Source organism: Lactuca serriola, chromosome 2 (assembly GCF_051521515.1).
Source record: "Lactuca serriola cultivar US96UC23 chromosome 2, Lser_US96UC23_V15, whole genome shotgun sequence".
Taxonomy (NCBI): Eukaryota; Viridiplantae; Streptophyta; class Magnoliopsida; order Asterales; family Asteraceae; genus Lactuca; species Lactuca serriola.
This window is the reverse complement of record NC_136409.1, coordinates 93,790,580-93,804,125: the sequence shown is the minus strand read 5'-3', so window position 1 is coordinate 93,804,125 and position 13,546 is coordinate 93,790,580.

Genomic DNA, 13,546 nt, shown 5'->3' with positions numbered 1-13,546 from the left:
AAATTCATATCTAAATTCTAACATGCCTTGGATGAGTTTTTGGGGCCATTTCTCATGGAAAATGGGTGTTTACTGTTGGATAAGGTGTCTAAGTCCATAACTTATTTGGTATATACTTGACCCAACCCGGCATGGTCCATTTGGGTTGCACTTCACCCGAGCAATTTATGGATAATTTTATGAGAGTTATACACATATGTTTATTAATATATTATAAGTTATAATATATTAATATGAAGTTATGTTATTTAATTAGTCTTAGTCTTAAATTAATTATGAATTAATTTAGAGATTAAAAGGAAGACTAATTAGATTATGGGCTATTGGTTTTATATGGTGTGGGCTAACACTCATTTGTTAATGGGCTAGGCTTGGATGGAAGTCCATGGATGATCCATGGAGCTTTTAACCCATGGATCCTTGGAAAAGGAAAGGTCATGGGTTATTAGGGTTTCACCCTAACCATGTACACTATATAAGCATGCTTATGTTGCATGAAATAGCCACTAGTGTGTGTGCTTGTGTGTGGCCGAAAATATAAGTGTGTGTACACTCTCTCAAAGTTTTCCAAGAGTTTGTGGTGATTTGTGATTCCATTTGAGGCATTCACACTATTGGTGCTTGGCCCTCAAACTCCTCAAGAATCAAACTCATCAAAAAGGTATGTAATCTCTTCTAACTCTTTTATGTTGAAATGTTCCCCATGCCATGTTAGATAGGTTATGAACCTTGGAAAATTATTATTTTGCATGTATTTAGACAAACATAGATCCAAGGTTTATTAGGGTTGCATGCACACTTAGGAAGTGTTAGATTGCTCAAAACCCAACATTTACGGCCTAAGCATATGCTTGGGCCGTAAACCCTCTCTTGTGCACTAAAAACTTGTGTTTTGATGTCCAAACCCTCTTAGGTAATTTCCTTAATTAGTATACAAGCCTAAAGGAAGGAAAAATGGGACTTTGGCCATGTTTTGGGGTGTTTACGGCCTAAGGAGCTTCTTAGGCCGTAAACTCCTTGTTTACCCCTCAATCTCATGATTTTCCAGCTATAAACACAATGATGTATGTTTAGAACATGTTAGGAAGGAAAATCTTACGTTTGGAAGCCGGAAATCGCGGTTTTGGAGTCGAAATCGGGTCTAGAGAGAGAAAGTAGTGAGATAGGGTGTGTTTGGGTGGTAAAAGGGTGCAAAGTGGTATCCACTTTCCTTTATATATGCCTCGGTGTTGCACCCGATACACGACTACCCGATGTAAAAGTTTAACGGGGTTTAAACTTTTTACCCGGGTGAAGTGGTTGAAAAGTAATATAACTTTATTTTGTTTAACGAGATTAACATTAACAAGTTATATAAAATAATAATGACATTAAATATAAATAAATAGATATTTATTTATCGACGACTCCAAATATTACGGATCCTTTTATAAAGCGACAAATTCCGTTAGTGAAAACGAGATTACATAACGGATTAACGTTGGGTTGTCACACTTGTGCTGTCAATAGTATAAGCCTCTACTACCTTTCACACCTACTCATACTTGTCCCAAGAATTGCCTCATAGTTCCCAAGTTCTTATTCCTAAAATCACAAAATTATTTAAACATATACGAATGTGTCCAAACAAGCATATATAACGAATTTTCCTAGAATCTACTAGGATTTCTTCCATTCATATGTTTAATAACAATTCTGCTTCAATTTCGTTCGTGGTGGAAACACCAGACGATGGTACAACTTCAGGGATTATACCAAAATTTCTATCTATCCACCAATCGAAAGTGTACTTCTCTCATGCCATATGTATTATAAAGTCAAGATACTAGTTTATAGGTGTTACTTACGATATCTTCCGATAGATTTCATTGAATATTGTAAGCCTTCTCATTTCCTCCATTTGCTTAGTCTGCTACAAGTCCTGACCACGACGTTCTGTACACCAAAGCGGACGTTCGGTGTATCGAGATGAGAATATAGATAGATGAAGGTTTAGACGCGTATCCCTCCTTATTACTCCAGAAAGTTATATGCCAGTTCTAATACCGTAGTTAAACATTTAGAAATCTGAACACATAAAATTTCCTAATTCTAGGTCGGCAACATAACTTAAATCTAATTAAGAAATAGCAATTTAGGCAACCTAAAGCATGCTACCAATCGTTTATCACAAAAAAGCAAATTAGGCATCTTACCCTAAAGTAAACTAGTGTTTGTGTCAATTCAGGTGTACTACCTAAAATATAATAGACATAATCCTCATGATCATCGCTTAACATTCCAAGTTTAAGTCTAGAAATCCTACAAATTCCTAGTTCTCTTAAACAAATGCTCTGATACCATCTGTGAAATCCCTAATTTCACAGCCAGAAAAGACTGATTTGTTTATGCATATTTAAAATCAGAGTATCCTTTTTGAAGAAAAATACTGTAGAGTTTCTTTTCCAAAAAATATGATAAAGATATTATCAAAGAATTTATGAAGAAATGCATATTATTTATATTAAAACATTGGGATTTCCTCGTCAATACAGAAACATAAGCATAATGAAACATTACAAGCCTTACATTAATTAAATTGGTGGCCTAATACTCCTCGAATCTCTCAATAGAATGTATCTTCCATATCGCTACATGTGATACAATAAACTGAGTGGGTCAGGTTGGGATACCTAGTGAGTACATAGGGTTTTCAACCCATAATAATATAATTAATATGTTTAATCATCAATTAACCCAATTTTCCATCCCCATTATCTTCTTTATTCTTAACTCTTAAGGATCCAACTTAAGGATCGTTTATGTTGATAATACTAGTTCAAGGATTCCTCCATGATACTTGTCAGTAGGTTTTCTTCTATATTTATTCCTAAGGATTTTTCCTAAAGAATAGGCACGAAGTGCATCACTACCAGGGTTTATCTAATAGGCACTAAGTCCATAGCTACCAGTGTTCGTCACTGTCAGGGCTTATCTAATAGGCACTAAGTCCATAACTGCTCGTGTTTATCTATTAGGCACTCAGTCCATGGGATCATATTCTTTATTTACAATATTATTTTGTGGAGTCCACCCACAATACATGTCAATGGCTTTTTATAGAGTACATCTGGTTAGCACATGGTTCATAAACACCCACAGGTTGCGAGCCAACTAGCATTCCACTGGACTGTGTAGAATAGTTTGTGATTGTCATCTATACTCTGCTAGATGATGTCATCTCTAAAGTCAAGGCATCTCATCATCTTCTTCAACTTTCATCTCTCGTTATCTATATCATCTTTCATCTACCCATCTTTACCCAATGTATTTATAGGCATAAAAATACGTATACAGTTTAAATCAAGTAAAGCATGTATAAATCATTCATCTAGCATGTATATCAGGAAAACAAATAATAGGCACATATATCATGTAATTATCTTAAATAATTCATATCTATGTATAAGATGAAAGTAATTATGTACTCACTTGTTAAAATGATGAATTGAAACTTGGACAGCGCTTCGCTTCTAGTAATTGTCTTTTCTTTTGATATAATCTAGTATAATTATCACTAAGTCCTAGTTTAATATTTCTTGCAACTAATTATTTGTCTAGATTCATTATTAATTCAAAGTATACTGATCTATATCTGATAAGGGACAACCAATTAAGATCATATTAGAGGTAGGGTCTGTTTGGTATACATAGTATACTGTTTGGAAAGCCCACCTTAAAGACCTCACTAAATCTAGCCTTGTCAGCATCCCCGTAAGTAGATCAATGAGTATAACGACTTGGAATCACTGATAAATCTTTTTTTATAGGTTCATAATAATGATAATAAGCTAAAACGTAAGTTATACTTAAAGCATGGTAAGTATAACTCAACTTATAGGTGGTTTAGCGAAAAACCAGACTTTGCGCGGGCAGAACTTCTAAACCGAAAGCTCTATTTCTCGGAGCTTTCTGATGCTCCAGAGCTTCACTACTAACACTTCGGAAGTGTTAAAGAAATGACTAGGGACCTTGGGAAGGTTTTGGAAGATATTGGATGAAAAGGTGTGAATAAAAGAGTGAAAATTGCCTTCTATGTATAGGCTGCCAGGAGGCCCACTTCACTTCACTGGGCGTACTAAAATTACGCTGGGCGTACTGGGTGCAAGTCGTGGGGAGAAAGGGGGTGCACCAGATCGCGACACATGTCGCACTCTTGTTAATCCGAAAATTAATTTTCTTGTAAAATTCATAACTTACGCATACGAGCTCCGTTTTTGACGTTCTTTATATCCACGTGTAGATATCTATGAGATCTACAATTTTTTTAGACTCCGTTGGCTGATTTTGAATTTATTTTTAAAGTTAGATTTTAACATGCTTAGACAGTTAAAGTCCGTTAAAAATTCATAACTTTGTCATTCGATGTTCGTTTTCGACTGTCTTTATATCGTTGAACTCCTATTAACGAGATCTTCAATTCTCGTTTAGATTGTTTCGGCTTAAAATCGATCGATTTAAAATTTGATTTCTTAGGTGTATACTGCTATGCTGAATCTTCGAAAAATCATAACTTCCTCTAATGAAGTTAGATTTGGACATTCCCTATATGCACGCTCCTGTAGAGTCGTGTCGGTTTAATCGTGAAACTTCGAAGAAGAATAACTTCTTCATATGAAGTCGGATTTCAGCGTTTTTTATATGTATGGAATCATTGTCACATATACTATAACTTTTGTTAAGAATATTTGTCCTAAGTAATCTTCTATCTAAAAGTCATTTTTGACGCTTATTATCTCTAGATTAACTAGCCCGAAGTTGTTGGCGTTACAATTACTAGGATGAAAATGTAACATTTGGATTCATTATACAAGCCATAGTTTATTGATGATTCCAGGATATAGTCATCCTAAGGGGGAGATAATCTTAACACCCGCAGATTCGGGCTATTCATTTAAATTATAATAAGCGTTGAAATGACTTTTTGATATAAGATTATATAGGATAAATAATCTTAAACAAAGTTATAGTATATTTGGAAAGGCTTGCGTACGTATAAAGAACGTTGAAATCTGACTTCACTATGAATAATTTATGTTTCTTCGAAGTTTCGCGAATAAACCGACACGACTCTACGTATCATAAAAAGAGAAATTTTGATAAATTACTTTTTAGCCTAAGTGATCTAAACGAAAGTCATAATAGTCATTAAACTGAGAGCATGCATATAGAGAACATCCAAATCTAACTTCGTGAGAGGAAGTTATGATTTTTCGAAGTTTCAACGTGGGAGTGCAAGCATAGAAATCGAAATTCTAATCGGTTGATTGATAGATGAAACATTCAAAACAAGAATTAAAGATCTCATAAATATGAACCCGTTGATATAAAGACAGTCGAGAACGAAGTTTGTATGAAGTAGTTATGAATTTCGCACAGACTTTAACAGTCTAAACTGATATAAATATGAATTTCTGATAGATTGAGAATTAGCGCTTGAGACCTTAATAAAAGTTGTAAAGCTCTTGGAGGGGATTCCAGGGATATAAAGAGCGTTAAAAGTGGAGCTCTTATTAAGAAGTTATGAATTTTTTAAAATTTGGACATTTGGACGTACGCAATGCGTGGCGCGTGCGATGATGTGACACCACGAAAGAGCACCACATGGCAATGTCGGGTGGCTGAACTCTTCATGATACATGGTGACGTGGAACCATGAAAACCCAACCAGTGGAATAACGACATGCTGACTTGTGGCATGTTCTAAAAGGAGTGAGGTGGCCCAAGCAAAAACTGACACATCACACAAGTTAGGAGGAGCCAACATGACAAGAGGGCACGACGTGCCTCTTGTCTGTGCGCGGTGCGCCTCCCAACAGTCTATATAAATCCTTTTGAATTCAACTCATTTCCACTCCTCTCTCAAACCTCTAGATTTCTTTAGGGCCAACTTTAGGGGTTTTTATTGGTCACTAGTGGGGCTCTGGTGCGTGAGAAGGTCCAATGAATAGGAGATTTTGGTTTCAGTTTCTTGTTGGTGCATTTTCCTGGTTTTCGCTAAAACCTTTGTAAGTTAAGCTACATTCTTTTGATTTTAGTGTAAATTATATTTATAGTCATAAGTCGTTATTATGAACCTATAAATAAGTTTTATCAACAATATGTAGTTATTGTAATGATTAATCTACTTATGGGGATAATGTCTAGGTTGGATTTAGTGAGGGGTTTAAAGCGGGATTTCCAAAAAGTATACACTCTATATTAACTATAAATAAGATTTATCAATAATTCCGAATCAGTAAACTCATTGATCTACTTACGGGGATGATGTCTAGGCTAGATTTAGTGAGTTCTTTAAAGTGGGATTTCCAAACAGTATATACTCTATATACCAAACGGACCCTACTTCAGGTATGATCCTACGTGCTTGTTCCTTACTTGATAGATCTTGATGTAGATATTGGAATTAGTGAGGAATATAAACTATCATTAGTCATCAAGAGTGTTAGGCTAAGACTTAGTAATCGTCATACTAGGTCACGTCAAAGGAAAAGCTAAGGCACCAAGGCGAAGTTCTGCCAAAATTCGGAGGCATCCACTTTTATCAAGTGAGTGCATAGTTACTTTCAACTTACACACACACACACACACACATATATATATATATATATATATATATATATAAAGTATTTAATTTGCTTAGACCCCCTATGTGTTTATTATATGTGCTCATTATAATGGATCTAAATGCGATAATGATTTTTACTCGTAGTAAATTATAAATGTTTTTTATTATACTTATATTGTATCAGGTAAAAAGGGTAGAGAGAGAAAAGAGATACTATAATGGTGAGAGACCATCCCAGAGATAAAATAGTGGTTAGAGACCATACCAAAGATAATGGTGAGAGGCCATGCCCAACTAAGAGGAGTCATCAATAAGAGTATTGATGACAACCACAGACTCTTCTAGACGGTCCAGTGGAACACTAGCAGACTTGCAATATGTAGTTGTTAATGAATCATATTATCCGGGAGTATGGATTATGTGCTCATTTGAGTACTCTATTCCCTCTTGGTTTCTTTACTTAGATGTATTGCTAAGGAATCCCCAAGGAAATGTTGGCGACTCATTGATACAGAGATCCTCCAGGATAGGTCCCTAGAGATTATCATTTTAGGATCAAAGAATGAGAATAACAAGACTGTGTAACCGGGATTAATCTGTTTGGTGTGTTATATATACTTAAAAAATATAATAATAATATTGTGGGTTGGAAATCCTATGTGCTCACTGTCACACCCCCGAATCAGACGGCGGAAACGTCCGGGGGCTTGGGTGACTTCATTTTGGTAGTATCATCAAGTGTATATAATTGAAACCAAACATCATCATCATCACACATGTAATATTACAACTGTCATTGTTTAAATCAAGTAATGTATTTTTAATATTACATGCCAAAATATCCAAATATAGTACTAACAAAAAACAACAAAATATCCAGGTATTCTTGCTGACCAACCTGCTCAACGATTCCCTGAGAATACAAGTTAATTTGAAAAGGTCAACATATAAAATGTTGGTGAGTTCATAAGCATGTTTGAGTAAAATATTTTATATTGCTTTGTAAACACCAGAAAATACGATATTTTCTGAAAACGATTTGAAATGTTTGTGTCAGATCTTGTATTAATGCATGTGTGTTAATGTTTGTGAGTGTATGAAGTGATTAATTCTAGGCAACCCGATGTTGTCTGTTTATAAAAAGACGTTGTGATTTCATTACCCTAAAACTGAATACAAATAAGTGTGTGTTCCCGTATTATCGACATATGTTATATTTCGTAAATTTTATAATGGTGTTAATTCCTTTAAGTGAGTCGTTATAATCATACTTGATAATGACAAATTCGCCTATCATGATGTTCTGTAACGCCCGTGTTTCTAGGCTAGGCATTAATATTGACATAATGGTCTAGGTTAACCTTTGTAACTCATTTAGAAGAAATGAAAAGGAATTATGTGAATTTTATGTGAATTATGTGTTTTATGCTTAATTATTAGGGTTTAATTAATTAAAAATAAAAATAAGCGTCAAAATTAAAGTGTGAGATAAGCCCGATATCTTTACATAAAGTTGTAGTGGTCGAAACAAGGATTTCGGGGATATAAAGAATACCGAAATCCGAGTTATAACGAAGAAGTTATGACCTATTGAAGTTTCGCGACAAAACCGGCACGATGCTGAATGTCGTAAAAAGTGAGTTTTTGATAAACTACTTTTTAGACTTAGTAATCTAAACGAAAGTTGTAGTATTCGTTAAACCGAGAAGTTCGATAAAAAGAACGCCCAAATCTGACTTCGTATGAGGAAGTTATGATTTTTCGAAGTTTCAGCGTAGCAGTAGACAGCTAAAAAATCGAATTTTAGATCGAGCGATTTTTAGCCAACACAACCTAAACGAGAATTGAAGGTCTCGTCATTAGGAGCACAACGGTAAAAAGTCTGACGAAAACGGACGTCGGATGAAGAAGTTATGAATTTTTAACGGATTTCCTATCCCGGTCTGTTAAAAATAATAATATAAAATTTAAATTCAAAATTAGCCGATGAAGTCTAAACGGAAGTTGTAGATCGGAATTTTAGCTACGCGTGCATATAAAGAACGTCAAAAACGGAGCTCGTCTGCGAAAGTTATGGATTTTAGAAGTTTTGGCACGAAAACCGAGAAATTTCGCATAGTCACACAATTGCCACGTCACCCTCGCTTAGAAAGTGACACGTGTCCTGCTGAGTCACCTGGCTGCTGAGTCATTAGGCTGCTGAGTCACCGAGGCTGCTGAGTCATGTGAGTCACGTGTCCTCTTCTGATTCGACCGAGGAGGAGGCCCAATCCGAAGCAGCCAGCTCCCCAGTTGAAGCTTCGCCCAGCTGCCGCGTGTGTCCGAGCCTCGCATAGCCTAGCTCCGAGCCTCGCAGGTGCGCCAGCAAGCCGCGGTCCACTTAGAAGCCGACAGCGAGCCCTCGCATGTGCGAGCTAGGTGCGAGCCATGCGAGGCATGTGCGAGACCCTCTGCGAAGCCTCTTAGCCGTCGGATCCGGAGACTTCTCAGCCGTTGGATCAAACTTCGGACCCTATAAATAGAAGGGTACCTGCGAGGGTTTCTGGTTACTTTTGGAATTTAGCCATTTTTAGCCCCTCTCTCCATATTTTCTTCATCTTAACATCCCGCAAAGCCCCGGTATCAATTGTAAAGCCCGGAATACCCCACGAAGAGCCCGAGAAGCCCGAAAAATTTATCTTTTCGGTTTCAAAGCCCGACCTTTCGCAGAGCCCGGTTTCTCAATAAAACTCCTGGTTTTATTAGAAACGATCATTTTAGGAAACGAATTGCTGCCCGATTTTCACCAAAATAGGTGAGTGTGTAGTTACTTTCAATTTACACATAGATATGAAGTATTTACCTTGAAATACGTGTTATGTGTAAATATATTAATTGTTTGACTGAAGTGACTGTTGAATTGATGTTTTATACAAGTTTTAAACTGTATATGCTTTTTATCTACAAAATATGTTGGGTAGAACATGGGTAGATGAAATAGTGGGTATGATGAAAGGTGAGTTGGATAAAGGAGATGATCAATAATATTGATCATAAGTTAAGGGTGAGTGGTGAAAATTTGAGAGAATCACTTACCCAAATTGTTGGCCCCCATCATTCAGCAGAGTATGGATGACAACCATGGACTATTCTAGACAGTCTATGGAACACTAGCAGGCCCGCAACCTGTAGGTGTAATGAACTATATGTTCATTTGCTGTACTCTAAAAACCCATTGACATGTATTACAGGAGAGAACACCTGTAAATAATACTGTCGATAAATGAGAGCTATGGACTTAGCACATGTTGAATAAACTTTGGCAGCTATGGAATTAGTGCCCGTTGTATAAACCCCGGTCACGAGGTGACTTTGTGTCTATTCCTTAGGATGAATCCTTAGGAAGGAGTGATAGTTGATTCTTAGGGTAAACCCTTAAGAAATAAATAAAATAATGGGGTTTGGGGTAGTTAGGTTGATTGACTGATGTATAAACATAATAAATTTATGTATTGTGGGTTGAAAACCCTATATGCTCACCAGGCTTCCAAGCCTGACCCACTCAACTGTTTATATTACAGGTAGAGGACCCCGAGCATAGTCGGATGATGATGATGAGTGAATTTTGGATTATAGGCCAGTAGTTACAAATAATTGTCGTAAGGCTTATAATGTCTTGTTTATGCTTTTGATCTATATTGGAACATGACATCCCGAGGTTTTGATATAAAAAGAAATGATATATTTCTTAAAGAAAGGTTTTGACAAACTTTTATCATATTTTGTTTTGGGGACCAACTCCGCAACATCTTTTATAAAGATTTCTCTGATTTGATTTTTAAAAAGCATAAATTAAATCGGTCTTTTCTGGCCGAGAAATTTGGGGATGTCACACATTCCTTGGGATACCGAGGGGTTTATGGTAAGGTTTGTCACCCTAGACTAGCCTAGTCTAACTGTAGCGACCAGCTCAGGTCTGGGGTGTCACCCCCGTATAGATCTATACAAAAAACTCTCGCTCTCCCACCAGGAGACTCTGGTTATAACTACACGCTACGGTTGTACACTCAATAGGTGCCAAACGAAATGTCTCACAAGATCCTTAACCAAATTTATGTGAATATGAAGTTGCACAGAGTATATTGTTTTCGTGTAAGTATTTAGTTTTCAAAGCCCAACGTTTACATTTGTGAATGTGTGAAATTATCAAGCATGTAGATGGAGCATGAAGGCGCAATAAACATGTAAGGTGTATTCTACGCCCAATTAAACATGAAAAAGGACAACTAAGGCCCATTAAACATGTAAATTATATTCCAGGCTCAATAAGCATGCAAAGTGTATTCCAAGCCCAATAAACATGTAAAAGGATAACTAAGGCCAATTAATCATGTAAATTATATTCCAGGCCTAATAAACATGTAAAATGGACAACTAAGGCCCATTAAACATGTAGATTATATTCCAGTTACATTGGTTGTTAAGTTTAGTTGTTTACCAAAATGACTTAAAAGGCCCTCTTTTAGTAAAAAGACATTTTTGGTCCTTAAAACAAAAAATTTACATTTTTGGCACAACTTTGTTTAAAATGACACTTAAGCCCACAAAAGTCCAAAAACTTACAATTTGGCCCAAAAGCCGTGAAAACCCAAATGAGGCCCATTTGTGATAATTTACACTTTTATCCCTTTTAAAATTACAATACCATAAAGAATCATATTTATCAAAAATAATTCCCTTTTTGGTCCCTTAAAAACGTAAGTTCTATAAAGAACCCCACTTTTGATAATTTTGTCATTTTTGACCCTCTCATGCAATTTTCTTAGTTTTTAACAACTTTGAAGTGTGTTAAACCTTTTCTTTGCATAATAAGTTGTATTAAGTGTTATATACTACAAATATCATCATATTTTAGCATGTTTTCAAGTTTATGAAGTTTATAACACATAATCACACTTATATCATGAAAAACACACAAAATCATGCATATACACACAGGTCTACACAAAAAAACATGTATTCTCCCTCAAAACATAGTAAAAACCGAAAATAGGGGGTTGAACTCACATTGGTTTGAAGATTTCGGTTTTTGATGAAGATTGAGAAGGATTTAGGCCATACCAAGCTTCTTGAGTGGAGTTTTCGAACTTAATATGGATCTAACGGCATGGATAACGAAATGATGTGTTAAGGAGTGGAGTTTATCATAAATTGAAGTAAGTCATCATAATTAGAGAGTAGCTTACCAACTGAGTGGACTTTTGGATGAAGTATTCTTGGATATACACTTTAACACACATGAATTTTGAGAGAATAAGGGATGTTTCCTTGAGAGTGTTTAGAGGAGTTTAGAGGTTGTGATTTTTGAAATGTGGGTGGTGGTGTAGGATCTTATGGTCGAGAATAGAAGGAGAGGGAGAGAAGAGAGAGATGTGACAAGATGGTTGCTTTGGAACATGAACTTTAGCCTAGATATATGATTTATAATTGCTTGGTTAACCTCTAAAAATTAGTGAGGTGGCACTCCATAATTATCCTATTGTTTTCCCCCTTTTTTTATTATTATAGCCGAGAATGAGGGGGAAGGAAAAGAAAAGGAAAAGTTTGGGCCTTTTCTTGATTATGCTCGAAATTATAAGGTCCAAATTGAAGGTTTTCAGCCCATTGGACCCATATGAGGGTTTACGACCCAATAATGATAAGGAAAAAAAGTTTACGGCCCATTAGGGTTCTAGAACCCATTTACAGCCCATGACAACAAAGCGAGACATTTTAGGCCCAATAAGGCCCATGAGAAGTCTTATGGCCCAAAAATGCTATTATTTAATGAATATGGTTGTATTTAAGGCCCAAATAGGGTTCCTTGACCCAAAATATCCAAATTGGGAGTATATTGGCCCGTTAGGGGCAATAAGAGGATCCTGGTCCGTCCTGAGTTTGAACTGGGATATTAGGGTTTCGATTCCATAGTTGAGTAGGTGAGATGTATTGAATTAGGTTTTGAACTTCACTCATGAGTTTTCATTTAAATGGTTGATTTTGAATGAGCATTGTACATGACATCAACTTAGATTACAAGTTATACAAGAGTTGATTTTACATGAAGACAAAATTTCCTAGCTAAAAATGCTAATTGTGACATCATCCCTCCGTTAGAGGGAATTTCGTCCCGAAATTCTTTTGAAAGATAGAACTATGAATGAGAGAACAGGTGAGGGTACTTCTGCTTCATCTGGTCTTCGCATTCCCATGTGAATTTCGGTCCACGCTTACCGTTCCATCGAACCTTCACAATTAGAATGCGACTTTGTTTTGTGTGCTTCACTTCCCTATCCATTATCTCAACTGGTTCTTCAACGAACAGGAGATTCTTGTTTACCTCAGTCTCTTCCAGAGGAATGGCAAGCGTTTCATCTGATAATCACTTTTTCAGGTTCGAGACGTGGAACACGGGGTGTATGTTGCTGAGCTCCGTAGATAGCTGCAGCTTATAAGCTACTAGACAAATCCGGGCAAGAATCTTGAATGGCGCGATGTATCGCGGATTTAGTTTTCCCTGCTTTCCAAAACGGATCATCCCTTTCCAGGAAGAGACCTTTAATAGCACCCGATCTCCGACTTGGAATTCCAGAGGCTTTCGTCATTTGTCAGCATAACTCTTTTGTCAGTCTCGTGATGCTTGGAGTTGGGATTTGATTTGGATTATTTTCTCTGTCGTTTCTCGAATGATCTCCGGTCCTGTAAGAGTGCTGCTTGGTGATTTCTCTTTTTCTAGCTGGGTGTCACCCACCTCATCCAGCAGAGAGGCGATCTGCATTTACGGGCATACAAAGCCTCAAAAGGAGCGACCTTTTTGCTCGTGTGATAGCTGCTGTTGTACGAGAATTCTACTAAGGGAAAATGTGTATCCTATGATTTTCCAAAATCGATCATGCAGGCTTGGTGCATATCCTCGAGTGT